Below are 25,542 nucleotides of genomic sequence, written 5' to 3'. Positions count from 1 at the left end.
TTTTCTTCTTCAGATATATACCGAGGAGTGAAATTGGTGTATTATATATTGCTGGGGTCCAGCCCTGGTGGATCCAGGGAATTCAAAGCGGGGACGGCGTCGGCGAAGATCAGGAAACAATTGCTTAATTAAATGTTAATTAAGGAAATAAAGAGTAATAGAATAAGGATAGCTCAGTGAGGAAATCCAGTGGAGAAAAGAGGCTGAAATAAGGATAGCTCAGTGAGGAAATTCAGTGGAGAAAAGAGGCTGAATAATTCAGCCAGAAGGTGAGAGAAAGAACAACATGGGGAGACCAAGTTTTGGTGAACAAGGCCCGCACTTTATTTTCCAAAGTAGTTTTTATACCTTAAGTTATGCATAGAGGATAATGGGGGATGGGGTAGAGTCAGCAGTAAGCCAGGCTTTCTTCCTGCAAACTTATCATATGCAAAAGTTTAGGTGATTTGTATCATCTTCTGGCCCAGAGGCCTGTTAACACTTTAAGACCCTTTCTTCAGAAAACTTATATTTCTCTAAAGGTGATTAGTCAGGCACCACTCTCAAAAGCATTAGATAAAGTTGCATTCCTACAGAGCAAAGGTATGGTGGGCTATAACAAGAAAAAGAATTAACTCAAGGGTCCAAGGTTACAAACATTGAAGCTACTACTTACACCAATCATATTAATCAATACACTGCCAGGGACACAGCAGGTAAGGGATATGGAGACTTAGCAGAAAACATTGGCCCAACAAGTGAAAAACCCTTCACCAATACAATTTCTAATCAATCTTTTAACTGCTCAAAGGAATCTGTATTCAGACAGTTTAGAACATCTCATGCCTCTCACAGTTGGGAGGCTCTGAACAATCACATGTGGCTGGAAAAACCTATTCAGGCAGGCTAGAGGACTTCCAGAGGAGTTTGTAGGTTGAAAAACTGTCACACCCAGGAATTATTAACTGGAGCTGTAAGTTAACTCTTTTTTCAGAGAGAGATAGTGGGGGACAGCCCCCCATAAAGTCAGAGGTGTAGGTGAGAGCACAAAGCAGAAAGTAGGCAGACTCTGGTTTTGGGGGTAGATGCTCGAGAATTTCCAGGGGGACTCCTGAGGCTCTATCTGGCCTTTGCATATGCCGGGCCTCCTTCCTCATGACCTTTGCCAGGGGCAGAGCTCCTGCTCCCGGCAATATATTACTTCTACTTTTGATCTTTTGAGGAAACTCCATTCTGTTTTCCATAGTTGCTATTGCAATTTAAATTCCCACCAACAGTGTATGAGGGTGCCCTTTTCTCCATATGCTCATCAACACTTCTTGTTTTCTTAATAGTGATAACTATTCTGACAAAGTAAGGAGCTATTTAATTGTGGTTTTGATGTGCATTTCCTTCATAATTAGCAATATTGAACATCTTTTCATGTGTCTGTTGTCATTTATATGTCTTCTTGGAAAAGATCCTATATATGGTGTGAGAAAAATTTTCCAATTTCATTCCTTTACATGTAACTGTCCCACTGTATATTTTTGCCTTCTTTTTCATAGTGTAATTAATATGTGCTTATTTCTAGGATTTTTTTTAAAGTTCTTGATTTCATTGATCTTTCTATATTTTAAGCTTTATTTATTTAAATTTGGATTTTTATTATCTTCTTCCTTCTGCTGAATTTGGAATTTGTTAATTTTTTTCTAATTCCTTTAGATGGAAATTAGGTTGTTTATCTGATATTTTTATTTCTTGAGGTAGGTCTATGTCACTATAATATGTTGCTAAAACTGGCTATAACAGCTATCATTTGAAGGCATAAACTTGCAAACAGTAGTAAAGAAATCTGAGAAATCTAATGAACTATAAAGTGTTATAATCATCAAACTTTCTTAGAGATTAGAACTTAATTATTCCAACCACTAAAAATAAATGATAATTATATAACATGATCAGTTCAGTTCACTCATTCAGTCCTGTCCAACTATTTTAGACCCCATGAATCACAGCAAGCCAGGCTTCCCTGCTTCACCAACTCCCACAGTTTACTCAAACTCATGTCCATCCAACCATCTCATCCTCTGTCATCCCCTTCTCCTCCTGCCCTCAATCTTTCCCAGCATCAGGGTCTTTTCCAATGAGTCAGCTCTTTGCATTAGGTGGCCAAACTACTGGAGTTTCAGCTTCAGAGTCAGTCCTTCTGGTGAACACCCAGGACTGATCTTTAGGATGAAATGGTTGGATCTCCTTTCAGTCCAAGAGACTCTCAAGAGTTTTCTCCAATACCACATTTCAAAAGCATCAATTCTTTGGTGCTCAGCTTTCTTTATAGTCCAACTCTCATATATATACATGACTACTGGAAAAACCAGAGCCTTGACTAGAGGGACCTTTGCTGACAAAGTAATGTCTCTGCTTTTTAATATGCTATCTAGGTTGGTCACAACTTTCCTTCCAAGGAGTAAGCATCTTTTCATTTCATGGCTGCAATCACATTCTGCAGTGATTTTGGAGGCCCTAAAAATAAACTCTGTCACTGTTTCCCCATCTATTTGCCTTGAAGTGATGGAACCAGATGCCATGATCTTCATTTTCTGAATGTTGAGCTTTAAGCCAACTTTTTCACTCTCCTCTTTCACTTTCATCAAGAGGCTTTTTAGTTCTTCACTTTCTGCCATAAAGGTGGTATCATCTGCATATCTGAGGTTATTGATATTCTTGAGGCAATCTTGATTCCAGCTTGTGCCTCTTCTAGCCCAGCATTTCTCATGATGTACTTTGCATATAAGTTAAATAAGCAGGGTGACAATATGCAGCCTTGACATACTCCTTTTCCTATTTGGAACTAGTCTGTTGTTCCATGTCCAGTTCTAACTGTTGCTTTCTGACCTGCATACAGATTTCTCAAGAGGCAGATCAGGTGGTCTGGTATTCCCATCTCTTTCAGAATTTTCCAGTTTATTGTGATCCACACAAAGGTTTTGGCATAGTCAATAAAGTAGAAATAGATGTTTTGCTGGAACTCTCTTGCTTTTTCGATGATCGAACAGATGTTGGCAATTTGATCTCCAGTGCCCCTGACTTTTCTAAAGCCAGCTTGAACATCTAGAAGTTCATGGTTTATGTATTGTTGAAGCCTGGCTTGGAGAATTTTGAGCATTACTTTACTAGTGTGTGAGATGAGTGCAATTGTGTGGTAGTTTGAGCATTCTTTGGCATTGTCTTTGTTTGGGATTTGAATGAAAACTGACCTTTTCCAGTCCTGTGGCCACTGCTGAATTTTCCAAATTTGCTGGCATATTGAGTGCAGCACTTTCACAGCATCATCTTTCAGGATTTGAAATAGCTCAACTGGAATTTCATCACCTCCACTAGCTTTGTTCATAGGGATGCTTCCTAAGGCTCACTTCACATTCCAGGATGTCTGGCTCTAGGTGAATATTCACACCATCATGATTATCTGGGTCATGAAGAACTTTTTTGTACAGTTCTTCTGTGTATTCTTGCCACCTCTTCTTAATATCATCTGCTTCTCTTAAGTCCATACTATTTCTGTCCTTTATTGAGCCCATCTTTGCATGAAATGTTTCCTTGGTATCTCTAATTTTCTTGAAGAGATCTCTAGTCTTTCCCATTCTGTTGTATTCATCTATTTCTTTGCATAGATCACTGAGGAAGGCTTTCTTATCTCTTCTTGTTATTCTTTGGAACTGTGCATTCCGATGATTATATCTTTCCTTTTCTCCTTTGTTTTTCACTTCTCTTCTTTTCACAGTTATTTGTAAGGCCTCCACAGACAGCCATTTTGCTTTTTTGCATTTCTTTTTCTTAGGGATGGTCTTGATCCCTGTCTTCTGTGCAATGTCATGAACCTCCACCCATAGTTCATCAGGCACTCTGTCTATCAGATCTAGTCCCTTAAATCTATTTCTCACTTCCACTGTATAATCTTAAGGGATCTAATTTAGGTTATACCTGAATGGTCTAGTGGTTTTCCCTACTTTCTTCAATTTAAGTCTGCGTTTGGCAAGAAGGAGTTCATGATCAGAGCCACAATCAGCTCCTGGTCTTGTTTTTGCTGAGTGTATAGAGCTTCTCTATCTTTGGCTGCAAAAAATATAATCAATCAGATTTCCTTATGGCCCTTTGGTGATATCCATGTGTGGAGTCTTCTCTTGCGTTGTTGGAAGAGGGTGTTTGCTATGACCAGTGCATTCTCTTGGCATAACTCTATTAGCCTAGAGGTGTTAAATATTGTTGCAATGACAGTCATATTGCTCTACATAAACTTATCAAGTCCACATGTTGTATATCCAATCTGTCTTTCTCTAGAGTCTGCCACATCTCAATAAATGACATCATCATCTCCCTAGTTGCTCAAATCAATGGTGTTATTTTCCATTTCCCTCTTTCCTTTATCCTTCATATCTAGTAAATTGAGTCATCCAATTCAATGTCAAAATATATCCTTCAATGCATCCTCACCTGTTGCTCTACACTGATATAATATTTTTACTTATGGGTGTGTCACTCTTCTACTTTCATTATCAAGTGTTTCCCATTAGCCTAGAAATGAAGTCCCAGCTTCTTAGTTATCCAAAGCCCTACATAGCTCCTCTGATACAAGAAGTAACAAGTGTTAGCAGAAATGTGGAGAAGGGAACTCTTATGCATGATTGATGGGAACTGGAAACGTAAACTGGCACAGCCACTGTGAAAATCAGTACAGAGGTTCCTCAGAAAATAAAATACAGATCTACAATATGTTCCAGCAATTCTACTTCAAAGTATATACTTGAAGAAAACAAAAACACTAATTCCAAAAGATACATACACCCCCAATCAATGTTCATTGCAGCATTATTTACAATAGCTGAGATATGAAAGCAATAAACTAATATTTATAAAACTGGTTTTAGTTCACTCAGATCTTCATGGATTGGTGCTGTTTGCTCTTTCTTGAAAGCACTCTACTCATGCTGTTTTTTTTTTTTTTTTTAGATTTTTTTAAAATTTTATTTTATTTTTAAACTTTACATAATTGTATTAGTTTTGCCAAACATCAAAATGAATCTGCCACAGGTATTTTGATGCCCGTCTTCACAGGGTTCTCTTCATCTGGATGTTTTTCTTCTCAGTTTTCTTTGTATACCTTCCTATCTCTCTATTCTTAATGTTCTCATTCACTTCTCATATAATTTTTCAAGACATAATTGGTAAACTATTGCATTAAATGGTTATCTTTCTTTACAATGATCTCTAATACATCCCTTGTTAAAAGATCTTTCTTAATCCCTAGACATTATTTTTATCTTCTATCTCTATCTAAATTACTTATTAGTACTCCAATGACAATATGTTTAAAACTTAATCATATTCTTCACCTATATTTCCCATTCTATTAACAGAATAAATGAAATACTTTTATCCTCTTTCATTCCATATTTTGTGAATGCCATGAAATAATAATCCTTGTCACCTGAGACCCCTCTATCTATAGCACCACTGTGAATATAGCCAGTTATCACCAAATCATCTTCTTTTACCTCTAAAAGATTTTGTACTTTTCTTAATTCTGTCTTTGCTCAAGCTCAGCTGTGTAGCATCTTTTGGTAATATATTACTGTTATGACTTCCTCTATTATTTCTATGTCACTCTGTCATTACTTCTAGATTATTCACCATAGTACAGCAAGATAAATCTGTCTAAAGAAATAAAACATTTTAGAGGACCCAGTAATTTCCCTTGATGTCTAATGCAGTGTCATCATAGTATTCAAATATTCAGTAACAAAGGGAAAATTCAATCAATACGTTCTGTTTTCAGTGAACAAATCTTTGGCTGTTTTCTGTAATATCAGTGTGACCTATTTGACCATCCTTTCAATACTTTTGATGAATGCATATTATAAAATAGGAAATATGCCAGACACAGATGATACAAAATAAGCAGGATGTTATCTGTACCTGAGTCTGCACAAGTGAGAAACCCAGAAATGTAAACAGAAAAATCACAACACCAAATAATTGCAACTGCTGGACATTAACCTATTTTTATAGCAACAAAAACTATTGAAAACATAAAATCTCTGCATTTACCAGGTAGGATAAGGTCTACAAAGGTTTGAGCAGATTCTGAAAAACTGATTATGAGTATGATATGTTAATAAACAGGATATAGGCTTTTATGGGCAGGAGAAAAACAATATTTATCAAACTACAAGTCAAAAAATTCAACATAGCAGAGGAGTAATAAAATTCAATACACTAGGCCTGTGATGCATATAGAAGCAGAACACATTAAGACAGAATTTCAGAAGAAAGCAAAAAATTCGGCAAGGTCAGCTCCATTTCACCGATATTTTCCTACATGTATTTCAAAAGTAGATAACATTACAATTTTGATCACAAAAAATAGACATAGAGAATCATATTGTTTGTCTTTACCATGCAAATATTCTGATTTTTGTGACCCTGAATATAGTACTTTTCTAAAAAGCCTAAATAAAAGTATCTGGTAAAATCTGGTAAATTTATAAGAGATTTAAAATCAATAAGACACCACTGTTCTTATATGACACAATAGACTAGTTGGATTTAATAGATATTTTTCAAGGGCAGATGGAAAACATCTTCAGAATAGATAACAGTATAGGTCACAAAACAAGTCTAAACAAATTTATGAGGATAGAAATTACAGTAAGTCCCCTACACACAAAACAGTTTCATTTTGCGAGGACATTCATAGGTCCAATTTTTGTAAGTCCAATGTTAGCCAAGGCACTCACCTAACACAATCAGCTATAGTACTGCACTGTAATATATCTATAATACTTTTCACATCAATAATACTTAAAGGAAAAACATAAGAAATAAAGTATTTTTAATCTTACAGTATATTACCTTGAAAAGTATAGTAGTACAGTCAACAGCTGGCATGCAGGGGCTGGCATTGAGTGAACACGCAAGAAGAGTTACTGACCTGAGAAGAAGGGAGAAGGTGGGAGATGGCAGAGCTGAAGGATCATCAGCAATAGATAATGGAGGACCAGCTGCAATTTCACTTATGCCTGATGTTGATGAAACAAATGTTCACATCTTCTAAAGTTCACAAATTGAAGGTTCATATATAGGGGACTTACTGTATATTGAGCTTTCTTTTTTTTTTTTTCTTTTTTGACCACGACAGTAGGAAACTAGGAATCAGTGGCAGTTACTAAATGGGAAAAAGAACAAACGTGTAAAGACTAAACAACAAACATGTAAAGACTAAACAACATGCTCCTAAAAAAACAATTGGCCAATGAGGAAATAAAAGGAAATAAAACTGTCACTATTTGAAGATGACATGATACTACATACAGAAAATCCAAAAAGGTTCCACACACAAATTATTATAACTAATTAAGGAATTCAAGATATAAGTTGCAAGATATAAAATTAATATAAAAATATATTGATTTTCTATGCACTAATAATGAACTATTAAAAACAGTAAAAGGAAAAATCCCATTTAAAATTTCACCAAAAAGAATAAAACACCTAGAAATAAAACAAGGTGAAAGACATACTCTCAAAACTATAAAACATTATTAAAGGAAATAGAAGGTGATAACAAAAAATGGAATGATATCTCATACTTTTGGACTGGAAGAATTATTATTATTAAAATGGCCACATGATCCAAAGTAATTTAAGGATTTAATGTAATCTCTGTAAAATACCTATGACATATTTCACAGACCTAGAACAAAGAATCCTAAAATTCATATGGACCTATGCTGCTGCTAAGTCACTTCAGTTGTGTCCGACTCTGTGCGACCCCATAGACGGCAGCCCACCAGGCCCCGCTGTCCCTGGGATTCTTCAGGCAAGAACACTGGAGTGGGTTGCCATTTCCTCCTCCAGTGCATGAAAGTGAAAAGTGAAAGTGAAGTTGCTCAGTCATGTCTGACTCTTCGAAACCCCATGGACTGCAGCCTACCAGGCTCCTCCGTCCATGGGATTTTCCAGGCAAGAGGACTGGAGTGGGGTGCCATCGCCTTCTCCTATAAAAGACCCCAAATTGCAAAAACAATTTTGAGGAAAATGAACAAAGCTGGAGATATAACCTTCCCAGATTTTAAACTATACTATGAAGTTACAGTAATAATAAAGGGTTTCCCTGATAGCTCAGTTGGTAAAGAATCCACTTGCAATGCAGGAGACCCAGGTTCACTTCCTGGGTTGGGAAGATCTGCTGGAGAAGGGATAGACTACCCACTTCAGTATTCTTGGGCTTCCTTTTTGGCTCAGCTGGTGAAGAATCTGCCTGCAATGTGGGAGACCTGGGTTCAATTCCTGGGTTGGGAATAGCCCCTGGAGAAGGAAAAGGCTACCCACTCCAGTATTCTGGCTTGGAGAATTCCATGGATTGTATAATCCATGGGGTCACAATGAGTTGGACATGACTGACTGAGTCTTCATATATATAGATATATAATGGAATATTTCTCAGCCACAAAAAATATTTAATTTCACAGCAACAAGGATAAACATAATACTGTGCTTAGTGAGACAGGTCAGAGAAAGACAAATACTGTATGATATCATTTATATGTGGAGTCTAAAAAATAATCCAAATAGATACATATAACAAAACAGAAACATACTCACAGACATAGAAAACAAACTAGTTGTTACCTGAGGGGAGAGGGGAGGAAGCAGGCCCAAATTAGGGGTGCAGGATTAAGACAACAAAGTACTATGTATAAAATAGATAAGTAACTGACTAGGATATATTGTATAACACTGAGAAAAATAGCATTATCATGTAACAATGGTATTGGAGTTCAATCTGTAAAAATACAGAATCAATATGCTATATATCTGAAACTAATATAACAGTGTAAATCAACTACGATTCAACAAAAATAAAATTTCAACGAGGATTTCCTGTATTGTTTCAGTTGTTACAAATACCTAAATAAACCACTGCTTCTAGAGTTAGTAATTCAACATATATCTAAAATATCAGAATAGAATAAAAATCTAGATATTTAAAGGTATTCCTTTGAATTTAAAGCTGTATTATTGAATTATAAATTTAAAAATAAACATGAAATGTATGATACTAGTTAGAACTATCAGCATATCTCAAGAGACTTTTCTTTGGTGTTGGTTAAATTTTTTGCAAATGTAATCTCTTCCTTGGGAAGTATCCTTTATGCTATGAAAGAGTTTAGGTTTGTGGGTATATTTATCTGATAATCAAACTTTATTTTCTTTGTGCATAAAATACTCCTTTTTCCTTATGTAGCTCTTTAGTATGTTCTAGATGAGATAACTATGAAATGTTTTTCATTCTTTTCCTTCTCACTTCAATCAAAATATCTCAGTACTTAATATTCTCTGTCATATGCTTTCAATGCTTGTCTAAAATGGGGGGTGCAGAGAAGGCAATGGCACCCCACTCCAGTACTTTTGCCTAGAAAATCCCATGGAGGAGCCTGGTAGGCTGCAGTCCATGGGGTCACTAGAGTCAGACAGGACTGAGAGACTTCACTTTCACTTTTCACTTTCATGCATTGGAGAAGGAAATGGCAACCCACTCCAATGTTCTTGCCTGGAGAATCCCAGGGACGGGGAAGCCTGGTGGGCTGCCATCTATGGGGTCGCACAGAGTCGGACACGACTAAAGTGAAGCAGCAGCAGCAAAACGGGGCAGGGGTGGGGGAAGCCAACTAAATTTCACAGTCATAAAAGTGAGAAAAAAATTTTTTTCAGTATGGTTAAAAAATAAAATATGAATCTATGAAAAAAGAAAGGACATAAAGTTCTCATTCTCTGTGACCAAGTTCACTTTTATTGCCAATAACAATTTTCTTAGGACTATCAAGAAACTTTTCTTTCAAGTACCCATTACGGAGTTTACCACAATGTGGTACATGTAACTCTGGGGTCATCACAGAAGACTTTCAAAGATGGGCATTTTAAATTTTCAATAGAAACAAATTTGTTAAATTTTTCTAGTACATATTCCCTTAGGGCTTCCCAGGTGGCGCCAGTGGTAAAGAACCCGCCTGCCAATGCAGGAGATGTAAGAGATGTGGGTTCTATCCCTGGATCAGGAAGATTCCCTGGAGGAGGGCACAGCAACCCACTCCAGTATTCTTACCTGGACAGAGGAGCCTGGCGGGCTGCAGTTGATGAGATCACAGAGTTGGACAAGACTGAATCGACTTAGCACGCATGCACGCACATATTTACTTACCTATCATGTAAGATGAAAGTGAAAGAGAGGGAAAAAGTTGGCTTAAAGCTCAACATTCAGAAAACTAAGATCATGGCATCTGGTCCCATCACTTCATGGGAAATAGATGGGGAAACAGTGGAAACATGGCAGACTTTATTTTTCTGGGCTCCAAAATCACTGCAGATGGTGACTGCAGTCATGAAATTAAAAGACGCTTACTCCTGGGAAGGCAAGTTATGACCAACCTAGACAGCAAATTCAAAAGCAGAGATACTACTTTGCCAACAAAGGTCCGTCTAGTCAGGCTATGGTTTTTCCAGTGGTCATGTATGGATGTGAGAGTTGGACTGTGAAGAAAGCTGAGCACTGAAGAACTGATGCTTTTGAACTGTGTTGTTGGAGAAGACTCTTGCGAGTCCCTTGGACCACAAGGAGATCCAACCAGCCCATTGTAAAGGACACCAGTCCTGGGTGTTCATTGGAAGAACTAACGCTGAGGCTGAAACTCCAATACTTTGGCCACCTCATGCAAAGAGTTGACTCATTGGAAAAGACCCTGATACTGGGAGGGATTGGGAGCAAGAGGAGAAGGGGATGATAGAAGATGAGGTGGCTGGATGGCATCACCAACTCGATGCACATGATTTTGGGTGGACTCTGGGAGTTCTTGATGGACAGGGAGGCCTGGCGTGCTGTGATTCATGGGGTCTCAAAGAGTCAGACACGACTGAGCGACTGAACTGAACTGATTATGTAATTGTTTTTCCAAATACTATCACTTAAGGTGACAGTACTTATGTAAGTTTTAAAATAAATGATAGATTTCCTTATAAAAGCAATGAAATAAGAGATAATTAAAAGGCATAAAAATAAATTGGTTTATATGTAGAAAAAGAAATCAACCCTAAATATTCACTGGAAGGACTGATGCTGACGCTGAAGCTCCAATACTTTGGCCACCTGTGTGAAGAGCCGACTCACTGGAGAAGACCCTGACGCTGGGAAAGGTTGAAGGCAAACAAAGGAAGCAGCAGAGGATGAGATGGTTACATAGCATCACCAACTCAATGAACATGAATACGAGAAAACTCCGGGAGACAGTGAAGGACAGGCAAGACTGCCGTGCTGCAGTCCATGCGGCTGCAAAGAGCTGGGCATGACTTCGTGGCCGAACAACAACAAAAACAAAGAAAAAAGTTGTAGTGTGGTGTAAAGATGACTTTTTCTGACATTGTTTATTTAAAAAGCAGAAATCAAATTCTTCAGGGACTTTTTTCCTACAGCATAGAACTCAATGGTTGTTGATTATCATCACTGTTTGTTAACTGTATGAAGAAACAACTTTGTTGTTAAGAGAAAAGGATATTAGCTCAAGAAATGTCTAATTTACAGATTAAATTTGCTCTGTTGGATGGTTACCTCACTTTCAATTTGGTTTGCTTATATTCTCAAGCTCTGTAACTCTGTAATCCTGAAGCACATTTTGTTCTGTTTTGATATCACAGAAGACAAGTGGACTCAGACACTTCTAACCAAATTCAAATACATTTATTCTTGAAGGAATGTAAATTACAGAAAACAAAGAGAGGAGAAAAATAAGCTATCCTCTCTGCTTTGGTATTGGTAAATAGAATAAAATATAAGCATTAAAACCTCAAGTACATGCTTGACACCTTGAGCAAAAAAAAAAAAAATGAGGCTGTTTATTTGGTTTGACAGGTATGAAAACTGAACCCCAGTGAGACTAAGAGTCACAGACCATTGCCATAAACTAGTCTGAACACAGGCTTCCTAAACACAAATTTTCCTAACTAATCTAACACCATATTTACTGTGATATTTTGGGTTATGGAGAGAAAGATTAAAATCATCTTCCTAAAGCAAACATAATTATTAGGAATCGAGAAGAAAATAGTAAAATTATTAGCAGTTAAAAATATTTTTTGGACATGAATTTTTATAATAGTGGAGCTAATGCAAGGTAGATATAGACAAGTGTTTTTAAATTTAAATGAAACATCAGTGTGATAAAACTATCACAACATGCATGTCCAAGGACCTAATCCCAAGTCATTGATCTTTGAATCCAGTTGTCCTACGCACAAATTTTTTTGCCTAGTATATCTAACTGTAGGACTTATAAGCACCCATAGCTCACCAAGTCATACCACACAGCATGCATGTGTTTCAGTAAACATTTGTTTCAGTAAACTGGGATAAAATACTGAATTTTTTCAGTAAGTTATTACAAATCATCAATCTTGAAATAGGAATTTTTGAAAGAGAAAAGGGGTATTGAAGAACTATCCTAAAATAGTTACGAAGTCCATAATAGGCTTTCTTTCCTCCCCTTTTTCATTAGCCTGTGCTGTTCAATTTCTTCAAACACAGTTCAGGCACAGGAAAGTATTGCTAGACAAATTATCTGATACAATTTTATACTCTGTTTTAAAGCTGGAGGCATGTATGTAATTTGTTTCAAACAGCTCTTTGCTTTTTGGAAAGTAGAAGATAAAACATTCCTTTTAATGACAGCTTATTTGGGACTTTACTCTCCAGAGCTTTTTGTGTTTTAAATATACCTGATTGTATATAATTATGGTTTTACAGGACATTTAATACTTTCAGGCAGATTAAACTTTCTCTATAATAATGCCATTCCATTTTAATGATTAGTATGACAAAATTTTGATAGGAAAACATATTTACTTTCTTAATTTTTTGCCTACTATTTTTATAAACAAGAGTTTCAACAAAATACTGTTCATCTTTCTTCAAAAAAAGGAATGATTTAACAGGGTTCCCTCCCCCCTCATTCTACAAGGAGGTAATCATTATGTTAAATACTATGTTACTAGAAACTAGTGACCTGCAACAAAAAATTATATTTTCTTTTCACAAAGAAAATTATAATGCCTCAGAACAAAAGCAGCACAGCAAAGTTTTGTTTTTTTTTCCTAAATAAAATTTGAACTATAGCATGTAGCAAAGCAACATTTTGTTGAGTCTTTCAATAACAAGAAATCAGAAAAAGAGACAGGATGTGGGTAGACATAGGCATTTGACAAGTTAAATGTAGAAAGTCACATCTGAATGGGAATCAGGGAAAAGAAAATATTTCTCAGTACTTATCATTTCCTGAGGCTAATTGTCTCTTGTAAAAGTAGCCTTCCAGCACTTGTTTCCTTCCCAGTGTGACTTCTTTGACTCATAAAGAGAAATGGAAACTGTAAAGGCAAATTGATATCTATTTTCAGTGGTTCTTTTGACTTCCAGGAGCATTAAATGTATTTTGCCTTACATTGAGCAGGGAACGATTTTCATTGCCTGGTAACTACATTTATTAAAAACTCAGAAAAAGAACATATTTTATTAAAATCTCAGAAAAAGAACATATTTTATTAAAAACTCAGAAAAAGAACATATGATATTGAGACAGCAAAGAAAGCATTGCACTTGCTCTGTTAGAGTGATCACAAAATTATTTACGTTAGTCATTATTATCAAAACTTTGGACATGTACAGATACAATACTTAAGAGAATACCTGCAAAAATCAAAAGTAAATATAATGTGATAAAGATTCAAAGTATAAAAAAAAATTTTTGTCCTTAATTGGAAGACATTTTATGGTCTACATTTCTAAACCATGGCTTTAAATTCGGCTGACTCTTGTTTGAAAGTCACACGTTTCTAGGTTATTTCTCACACATAAACATAAACTCAAGCAAACATGCATATACACAGATGTTACATATACACAGACATACACATGCACGTTGTCTTCTGTTTGAATTCAGATTTAATGTATTCCACAGGCTTGAATAGCACATCACAGAATTTCTGACAAAATGTTTTCATCTTGTCAGAAGAAACTTATCCCTTAGGCCATTTTCATTTTCTTTGTCAATAAATTAAATGAGGAAGGTGAACATCTTTAAAGAGACTAGAATTACCTCCAGGTTAAGGATGACACTTGTAGAAAGACAAGATTTAAACAATTTAGAAAGAGATTTGTAAAAAAGAGTCAATTTGTTTACACAAGCTTGATGCACATTTTCTTCTAAAAAGCTAAATGTTTCTAGAATGGAATATCCTCTCCACATCCTAATGAATACTTCTGTGATATTTCACACTCTTCCTGTGAAAATCAACATCAGAACATGGGACACTCTAGGTGATCAGGGATATAAGGTTAATGTTTGGCAAAATAGCACCATCTTGGAGAATTTGAGAATATCTTAGGTACATTATTATTTCACTAACCTCCCCAGGAAATATTTTCAGGAGATAAAGTGTAATCAGTTCAGTTCAGTAGCTCAGTCATGTCCAGCTGTTTGTGACCCCATGGACTGCAGCGTGACAGGTTTCCCTGTCCATCACCAACTCCCAGAGTTTACTCAAACTCATGTCTATCGAGTTGATGATGCTATCCAATCATCTCATCCTCTGTTGTCCCCTTCCCCTCCTGCCTTCAATATTTGCCAACATCAGGTTCTTTTCAAATGAGTCAGCTCTTTGCATCAGGTGGCCAAAGTATCGGAGTTCCAGCTTTAGCAACAGTCTTTCCAATGAATATTTAGGACTGATTTCCTTTAGGATTGACTGGTTTCATCTCCTTGCAGTCCAAGGGACTCTCAAGTGTCTTCTCCAACACCACAGTTCAAAAGCATCAATTCTTCGGTGCTCAGCTTTCTTCACAGTCCAACTCTCACATCCATACGTGACCACTGGAAAAACCATAGCCTTAACTAGATGGACCTTTGTGGCAAAGTAATGTCTCTGATTTTTAATATGTATCTAGGTTGGTCATAACTTTCCTTCCAAGGAGTAAGTGTCTTTTAATTTCATGGCTGCAATCACCATCTGCAGTGATTTTGGAGCCCAAAAAATAAAGTCTGACACTGTTTCCCCATCTATTTCCCATGAAGTGATGGGACCAGATGCCATGATCTTAGTTTTCTGAATGTTCAGTTTAAGCCAACGTTTTCACTCTCCTCTTTCACTTTCATCACTAAGCTCTTAATTCTTCTTTGCTTTCTGCCATATGGATGATGTTATCTGGATATTTGAGGTTATTGATATTTCTGTCAGCAATCTTGATTCCAGCTTGTGCTTAATCCAGCCCAGCATTTCACATGATGTACTCTGCATAGAAGTTAAATAAGCAAGGTGACAATATACAGCCTTGACATACTCCTTTCCCAATTTGGAAACAATCTTTTGTTCCATGTCCAGTTCTAACTGTTGCTTCTTGACCTGCATACAGATTTCTCAGGAGGCAGGTAAAGCGGTCTGACATTCCCATCTCTTTAAGAATATTCCACAGTTTGCGTGATACACACAGTCAAAGGCTTTGGCGTAGTCACTAAAGCAGAAATAGATATTTTTCTGGAACTCTCTTTCTTTTTCAATGATCCAGCAGATGTTGGCAATTTGATCTCTGGTTCCTCTGCCTTTTCTAAATACAACTTGAACATCTGGAAGTTTATGGTTCACATATTTTTGAAGCCTGGCTTGGAGAATTTTGAACATTACTTTGCTAGCTTGTGATATGAGTGCAACTGTGCGGTCATTTGAACATTCTTTGACATTACCTTTCTTTGGGATTGGAGTGAAAACTGACATTTTCCAGTCCTGTGGCCACTGCTGAGTTTTCCAGATTTGTTGGCATATTGAGTGCAGAACTTTCACAGCATCATCTTTTAGGATTTGAAATAGCTCCACTGGAATTCCATCACCTCCACTAGCTTTGTTTGTAGTGATGCTTCCTAAGGACCACTTGATTTCTCATTCCAAGATGTCTGGCTCTAGGTAGGTGATCACAGCATTTTGGTTATTTGGGTCATGAAGATTTTTTTTTTTTTTTGTATAGTTCTTCTGTGTATTGTTACCACCTCTTCTTAATATCTTCTGCTTCTGTTAGGTCCATACCATTTCTGTCCTTTATTGTGCCCATCTTTGCATGAAATGTTCCCTTGGTATCTCTAATTTTATTGAAGAGATCTCCAGTCTTTCCCATTCTATTGTTTTCCTCTATTTCTTTGCATTGATCACTGAGTAAGTCTTTCTTATCTCTCTCCTTTCTATTCTTTGGAACTCTTCATTCAGATGAGTATATCTTTCCTTTTCTCCTTTGCTTGTTGCTTCTCTTCTTTTCTCAGCCATTTGTAAGGCCTCCTCAGGCAACCATTTTGATTTTTTGCATTTCTTTTTCTTGGGGATGGTCTTGATCCCTGTCTCCTGTACAATGTCACAAACCTCCATCCATAGTTCTTCAGGAACTGTGTCTATCAGATCTAACCCCTTGAATCTGTTTTTCACTTCCACTGTATAATGTTTAGGGAATTGATTTAGGTCATACCTGAATGGTCTAGTGGGTTTCCATACTTTCTTCAATTTAAGTCTGAATTTGGCAATATGGAGTTCATGATCTGAGCCACAGTCAGCTCCCAGTCTTGATTTTGCTGACTGTATAGGGCTTCTCTATCTTCAGCTGTAAAAAATATAATCAATCTGATTTCAGTGTTGAACATCTGGTGATGTCCATGTGTTGTTGGATCAGGGTGTTTGTTATAAACAGTGTGTTCTCTTGGCAAAACTCTGTTGGCTGTTTTGCTGCTTCATTTTGTACTCCAAAGCCAAATTTGCTTGTTACTCCAGGTATCTCTTGACTTCCTACTTTTGCATTCCAGTCCTCTATAATGAAAAGTACTTCTTTTGGGGGTGTTAGTTCTGGAAGCTCTTGTAGGTCTTCATAGAACCATTTAACTTCAGCTTCTTCAGCATTACTAGTCGGGGAATAGACTTGGATTATTGTGATATTGAATGGTTTGCCTTGAAAATGAACAAAGACCATTCTGTCCTTTTTGAGATTGCATCCAGTACTGCATTTTAGACACTTTTGTTGACAATGAGGGCTACTTCTTTTTTTTCTCAGGTATTACTGTCCACAATAGTAGATATAATGGTCATCTGAGTTAAATTCACCCATTTCGGTCCATTTTAGTTCACTGATTCCTAAAATGTTGATGTTCACTCTTGCCATCTCTGTTTGACCACTTTCAATTTACCTTGGTTCATGGACCTAACATTCCAGGTTCCTATGTAATATTGCTCTTTACAGCATCGGACTTTACTTCAATCACCAGTCACATCCACAACTGGGTGTTGCTTTTGCTTTGGTTCTATCCCTTCATTCTTTCTAGAGTTATTTCTCCACTGATTTCCAGTAGCATATTGGACACCTGCTGACCTGGGGAGTTCATGTTTCAGTTTCCTATCTTTTTGCCTTTTCATACTGTTTGTGGTTCTCAAGGCAAGAATACTGAAGGCCATTCCCTTCTCCAGTGGACCACATTTTGTCAGAACTCTCCACCACGACCCATCTGTCTTGAGTGGCCCTACACAGCATGGGTCATATTTCCTTTGAGTTCGACAAGGCTGTGGTCCATAAGTTGTAATAGATTCTCTCAAGAAGAAGAAGACAGTGATATTGTGATTTTAGACAATAGGGAAATCATTCTGAGGCACCAAAAGCTGCCTTTGAGTAAGATGAAAATAATAATGTTTGCTTTCTAAGATTATATGAAAAATTACTGTAAAAGTGATTGAAGAGTAGTTATCAATAAATAAAAGCAACCATTTTTAAATAATGGCATTCATTAACAAGTGCAAGACAGAGCTTGGGTTTTGCTATTAAAGTACAGAAGATGTTCACCAAACCCAAACAAATATATCAAGGTGTCTATGAAGACCTTCTCCAAGAAGGATCAGCCTCTTCATCTGAGTCGTGAAGGAAGAACAGGATTTAGTTTCATGAAGGATGAATGATTCGGACATAAAGAAATGTCTGAGCAAAAGCAAAGTCTGTACTTTGATGCTGTGTTCAGGGATGATAAATAGTTCAAGATGTGCCAGACACAATGCTTGCATACGCAGACATGAAAATATAGGAATATCATTATGATTCATTGCAATTGATTTATTATGGTTTGGTTTCCCTTAGTAGATTCTGATTTCACTGAGAGCAGCGGTTAAGTATCTGAGGATCTCCTGGCACCTTTTCAGGACAATAATGATTTGTTGAGTGAACAGAAAAAAGTAAGATTCAGTCACCGCTCTGCAGAATGCATGTGGTGTGGAAGAGGATGACGAGTGGTATCAGGTAGGTAAACTATTCATTTCAATGCAGGGAGATGAAAGAGATATGTGCAAATGTACTGTGGAAGCAAAGAGGAAGATGTGATTATCTGTGTGGGAAGAAACAGAAGGCTATTGGGCAGGCAGAGTGGAACTTGGAACACCCAATGATGGGTTATGTGATGCCAGTGCTTGCTCACAGAGCTGATGAGGGAAGAAGACAGTGAGCAGGGCTGGCAACTTTGAGGGCAGAAAGCCACAAGAGAAAACACAAGTGACGAGTCTAGATGGTACAGCAGAGCCCTGTTGCTGCTGTTATCCAGCTGATGCCAAGTCATCCCTGTCTCCCAATCAGAAAAATCTATTTATGCATAAGAACAAGTAAACAAAGACTTGGAGACAATGGTAGAAGCCTTGTCACAAGTACTTCTAAGAGAGGAGAGAAGTGGTGGGAATTCCTAACCTATGGGTATATTCATAGAAAAAATATAAGACCCAGTGAATATCAGCTTGCCTTTATGGTAGAATCTCCCACCACTGCTTCTACATGGATAGGTTGAAGGACTTACAATAAATACCTCACAACACTATTAAACACATAAATGTCCTTTTCATTGTTTCAAAAATGTTAGCCCTCTCTCACCAATAGATTATGACCTCTTGGAGACAGTAAATTGTACCACATACATTTTCAGGTTATAGTGAATACCATGATATTCTACCTAGTTCCCTGTCCCTGAGGTCAATGCACCTAACTTCAGCAGCTAAGAATACTGTCAGCTGATGACTTGTGCTATGTGCTGCTCACAGGGAATTACCACTGGCCACAGGGAACAGCCTTGTATAAAGTTATTGCCTTGCACAGCGTTCAGTCTGAAGACAGTGAGTGACTGATGTAGGGATACAAGTTCCAGTTCCTTTGTCTCAATTTGGAAAAATTCTGAAACAGCAGCTAGATCCAGAGCTCTCCACAAAACGGATAAGGTCTGACTTGCAAACACACAATGGGATAAATTTTTTCTCTGTCCAGTTGTGTCTCTCTCAGTTCCTTACAGGTGAGTCCACCTAGACCACTCTTCAGTAAATCCTCTGGCACAACTCTATCTCACAGATCATTTCCAAGCAACACAATTTAAGACGGCCACCAGCAACAGTGGCTCTAGGAAAGTGAAAGTGAAGTTGTTCAGTCGTGTCCGACTCTTTGCAACCCCATGGACTGTAGCCCACCAGGCTCCTCCATCCATGGGATTTTCCAAGCAAGAAAACTGGAGTGGGGTGCCATTTCCTTCTCCGGGGGATCCTCCCAATCCAGGGTTCGAACCCGGGTCTCCCGCACTGCAGGCAGACACTTTACCATTTAAGGCTTCCCAGGGAAGCCTAAGGGTCTAGGAAGCACACTTTAACATGAGATTTTGCAAATGGTTTACTTGCCAGCTAGCTTGCACTGAGATTAAGTACTACTACTCTCAGTAAATGGTAATAAGTAGAGTATGAATAGCCTCTGATATAACAATGAAGTTATTAAAAATTCCACCAGTGGTTAACCAGAGTGGGACATCAGTGGAAGGGCTGCCCTTGCTGGTAGGATATGTTTGTGACTGGAAAAGCATGACAAGATGGTTAATGATAAATAACACAAAGGTGAGTAAGTGCTGCTGACTCCACTGATTTGTCAAAAACAGGTAGCGACAGGGCTAGGATGATTTATAATCAATTCAAGGCACAATGTGAAAGCCAGTGTCTCCTTGGTAACATTTATGGAGACCCTGACCATTTATATCTGAAAGGTAGGCAAAGCAGAGGAGCAGGTGTAGGACTTAACTACAATAGAAGAGCTTCAGAAAATATTAAATTCTCAATCTCAGGAGTTTCTCTAAGCCAAGGTTAATGCCATAATAGGAAAGCAAGACCCTCATGTTGACGTGAGGAAATCTAGTTAAGTATAGCTTTGAAACTTGAGATCCTAGATGCCTCTGAACCCACTAAATTTACCAATGTGGCCCTTCACTCTTTGGTGCTAGAAGATTATAATGCTCCATGCTGGCAGACGCTGCGGCCTCAAGTGAGACAGGGACCTTACAAAACAAATCTCCTCCTGACAATCCAACAAATAATCAGGGTTAAATCCCAATACAGCTCAGCTTCGCAGTATAAAAGAGAGTGTACAGTGAAGAATCTGCAACATGTAGACATCATATGCTGCCAATAACTGAGAATATAAGTAATACTGGAATATGAAGTGTGATACATAAATCTGATACATTAGAGTTTATCAGCACAGAAGTAGTCTCTCATAAAAAAGGTTTAACAGTCTGGTATGAACCCAAGGGTACAGAGCAGAAACGCTGCTAGGAAGGCTGTTAGAACCCTGAAGGAAAATGATGGAAATAGAAATGTTAGAACTGTGTTTAATTTGTTCTGCCTCATCTATGTTTAAAAAGTAATCAGATCATTTGAATAAAAATTGGATCATGCAAGTGTAATGTCTTAAATAGCATTATACTACCAGTATTGCCTATCGCCCTCACAACAAAATAAGTTCTCAGTAAGTGTAAGCAGATAGCCTAGGGGCTTCTGGAGAAAGAGAACCAGGCAAGGCTTTCTTGACATAAGAGAAGCCATTTTTGGCCTAGAAGCCATGCTATGATCTAAGTCTGGCCACTGTGCTTGCCCTTGAATAGGTCTCAGTAATCAGTTGTCTCAAAGGAACCAAAAGAATGCAGGAAAAACAGTCAAAAACCAACAGTTCCTCCTCAAGGGATATGCATAGTAATCTGATACAGTCTTCAGGAACTAAGACTCCCACCCAGGGGGAGGACGGAGTGGTGATATTAAACCCCCAGACCTCAATCGACTAAAGCCTGGATTCTTTAGTCCTTGACCCCAGCTCTATGCTGAACTCTCCTCTGCTTCATGAATATGTGTGTACCCTTAGCTGAAAACTTCCCCAATCTGGCTGCTCCAAGAACACTGCTTTGGGAAGGATCCCTGGTGTCCTCCTCCCTACTTGCTGAAAATAATAAATCTCTCCTTCTGTCATTCGTTGGCTTGGTTCTGTCTTTTGGCTTGACACACCCTAAGAGGCGAAACTCAATTTCTTGAAAGAATAACTTTAAAAATCAATATTAAAAAGAAAGTTTTTGTTTATATTTATTTTCAACTCTAACTCTTTCTGCTTTCATATTTTCAAAACATGTTCATTTTCACATAGGTCATTATGTCAGTAAATGATAAGAAGTTTTATGAAAATACAATAAATCATATTTTATTAAATTTCTTGATATAAAGGAACTCAATAATTTTTAAAAAAACATACTTGCTGAGTTTATTCTTTATAGTCTACTTTATCTTAAAAAATGATTAAATTGGATGTCACTGAAAAACCAGAATGGCATTTAATATACTTTGATCTGTTAGTGTGTAGAATCTACCATTAATCTTCAAATACAGAAGTATGTGTGATTAAGCTTTACTTTATTACATTTTAAATTATATTACAATTTTAATTTTTATTATATTACATTTAATATACTACAACTCTAAATTTGGCAACTCTAAATTTTTCTCATAATTTATATTTGGAAGTTCTCCATTTATTCTGATAGCATGGAATTTTACTTTTCTTAGATGATAAAATCTAGAAAATAGACAAAATGTTTTCTGTATTATCTTGGTTTCTGACAATCTTAAAGTCAAACTTTGTACTCAGTTGCTGCTTCTAGCTTCTATCTATATATTCTGGCACAAGTACTATATTTGATTTGATATGACTCATCATACTTTAGCTTTATTCTAATGATTTATTATATAAAGTATCTCAGAAGTTTCTTGGATTTAGGTGGGTTATGAATAAGAAAGGAAAAGGAATCAATCACTGCTTATTTCCTCTGAACAATTGTCTCTATTACAAAAATTAATATCAAAAATTTGGATCAGTATAGCTACATCATGCAGCAAAGATTGAAGGGGTTTTATGAAGAGAAAACATGTTTCAGTTTAACCCCTTTAATAAATTATAATGTGATTGTTTAATGAGCATATTTGCTTCAATGGTACAATTTCCTAACTACCAGTTCTGTTGTGTCATTACCTTGATAGCTCTCAATATATGTTTGAATTATTCAACCTTGCCTCTGAAGGTCAAAATTCTGTCTTAGAGTTGACTGTTGCAACTTGCCATGTACCCCTCTTCTGCTTCAGTAAAATTTTGTAGTCCCTCCTATTTTTCAGTAGGGTAAAATTGCAGGAAATAAGTTGCTCTAGTTATTTAGCCATGGAGGAGTTTACTCCAAGAAATCAGATGCTTATATATTTGTTAGAAATATTGCAAAGGTGGGCTAGAAGCTAGATCTCCAGCAAAACCTCCCAGGACGAACAATGTGTAAGGTTTTCTAGAAAAAAAAAATGGTTAATTTCTGTCACAAATACAAAAATAGAAAACAGGATTTCAGTCTCTAAAGATGCTTTGGTCTAGGAATCAGGAGACAAATATAACACCTCCTCAGTGCGCCAAATTAAAATACGATGCTGAGCGGTGCTGTGGAGACTGCCCACTTCTTATGGAACTTAAGAACAGACCTAGCTAAATGTACAGGAAGATAACCTTTGCTCCTTTCAGTCTTTCAAAACTTGTATGAACATGACAATCAACATAGAAACACTAACTCTACAGGGGACTAGAGAAAAGGTAATAGTGGTTGTTTTATGTAGTTTTTACACTTCCTGGCTCCACAGGCCAGTAAGTCATGCAAAGGGGACAATGGGAACAGATGCTGATGGCCCATTCACCATTCCCCTCCACCCATACAGCCGGCCCATGCTGGCAGTTGTTGAGCCAACTGTCTAATAATTATAGTGATTATAATCATGGTTTGCCCTCTTTGATTTATGCATGATATACGTGTGTTCATCTTTTCCGTCAAACAAGATATATCGGTTCTAAGCCACACATATTGGTAATGAAAGAAATAAAGAAAGGTGCTAAGAAAAGAACATATATATAATGGAAAGTGTATCTGCCGGGAAGAAGAGATAAAAGAAAGTCAAGCCATCGTGTCAGTAGGGAAAAGATAGTATTTTCCATAAATGGAGCTGCATCAGTTGTATATCTATAAAGAAAAACAAAATTGTATTTGACCCTTGCTTATACCAGGTATAAAAATCAATCCCAGATGAATTGAAGATCTAAATTGTGTGACAGGCAAACAATAAAGCTTTTGGAAGAAAATAAAAGAGAATGACCTTGAGTAAGGCTAAGTTGTCATAAACAAGACACAAATGAAATAAAACCATAAAGACTGGAATACACCAAAACCATGGACTTTTGCTTATCAAAAGATGACATTAAAATAATGAAAAAGCAAGCAATAGAATGAGAAATGGCATCACTAGATACATATATCTTAAGAATTGATTTATATCCAGAATATATTTTTTAAAATATAAGAATAAGTGTGGAACACACACACACAAAAGAAAATGCATATTGCTAATAATCATGTAAAAATGAGCAAATTACTCAGAGAAATACATATTACAGAGAAATATATCACAATTTGATATCACTAAATAATCTTCAGAATTGCTCAAATAACAAAAGACAGAGGTGAAGATGTGGAACACAGAAATTTCCATAAACTACTCTTGGAATTGACAATTATTTCAGTCACTTTAGAAAAGTGTGTGGCGATATCTGTTAACTGAATATATCGTGCTTATGAAGCAGCAGTGTTACTCATAGATATATACTTAACAAGAATACATGCATGTGTTGATCAAAAGACATGTGCCCACGAATAAGAATGAAATTCCTCAGCTCCTCACTACATTATGTGTGAATCTCACAAGCATAATATTGAGAGAAAGAAGTCAGGGGGAATAAATGTATATTATATACTTCCAAGACAAGACTTATACCAAGGCAAGACTAATTTATAATGTAAAAAATTTAGATACTCATTTTGTAAATGGTATGGGTGGGAGTAACTGGAAAGCAACAGGCTGAGGGGTGGGCAGTTCCAGAATGCTGGTGTATTCGGTTTCTTAAATGGGTACCTTGTAAATGAGAGCATAAGTTTTTGTGGTATATATATGTGTGTGGTGGTTGGTGGTTTAGTCGCTAAGCCATGTCCAGCTCTTGCAACTTCATGGACTGTATCCTGCCAGGCTTCTCTGTCTATTAAATTCTCCAGGCAGAAATACTGGAGCGGGTTGCCATTTCCTTCTCCAGGGGATCTTCTCAACCCAGGAGTTGAACCTGGGTGTCCTGCATTGCAGGACAGATTCATTACCAACTGAGCTACAAGAGAAGCCCATATATATGTATGTATGTGTGTATATATGCTTTTTTATGTGTATATACACACACATACACATATAAATAAAAGCTATTTAAAAAGTCATTTCAGTCTTCATGCCCACACGTGTTGGAATTAAGTTGTGGATAGAACTAAGGCTCTGGAAGGGCATATAGAGGAAGACAGTTTCAACATAATTTCGTGGCTAAGTTGGTTTGAGCAAGTATTAACAGTTCTTCATATGATGGTGTAGCTATGAAGATATTCTGAATCCTAAGATCCTCAGTTGGGTTTTCTGAGATTAGAGGCAAAAATTCCAAACCATAAAATCAGAATTGAATTGATGAGAAGTAGGCATAGGGGACAAAAGTCTTTTGATATGCCTGTAACAAACGAAAACAGATTTCAAGCATCTTACTAATATTGTAGAGGACAGACATCTTGATAGAATATAAATGGGCATTAACCACATTGGTTGTGTTTTATTTTAATGAACATAAAATATTTATACATGATTTTATGATTCATTTGTGACCTTTAGTGTTTTAACTTACTCTTCAAGTGCAAATGATCTTACTGTAAAAGTCTTTAGAAGAATAACTCTAAAAGCTTAAGAATAGGAAATATTGCATACTTTCTCATAGTTATGTTAGATCATTCACTAAAAAGTGACCAATGAGGTTATATGAGAACTATCAATAATAATCAATGGAATACATTAAGCAATTGAATTTGGAAGGGAGAAATCACAGATGTAATGGTACTTATTTGAAGATGAGAAAGGGAAAGCAGTAATTTTGCAAAGATGCATTGAATGTCTACAATGAGTTAAGCACAATTCTAGTATTTGGAATTAATCAGGGAATAAAAAAAGGATTTCCCCAAGTACAAAGTTTCCATTCTT

This window comes from Bos javanicus, chromosome 7, assembly GCF_032452875.1.
Source record: "Bos javanicus breed banteng chromosome 7, ARS-OSU_banteng_1.0, whole genome shotgun sequence".
In the NCBI taxonomy this organism is placed as follows: domain Eukaryota; kingdom Metazoa; phylum Chordata; class Mammalia; order Artiodactyla; family Bovidae; genus Bos; species Bos javanicus.
This window is presented reverse-complemented; position numbering follows the sequence as displayed.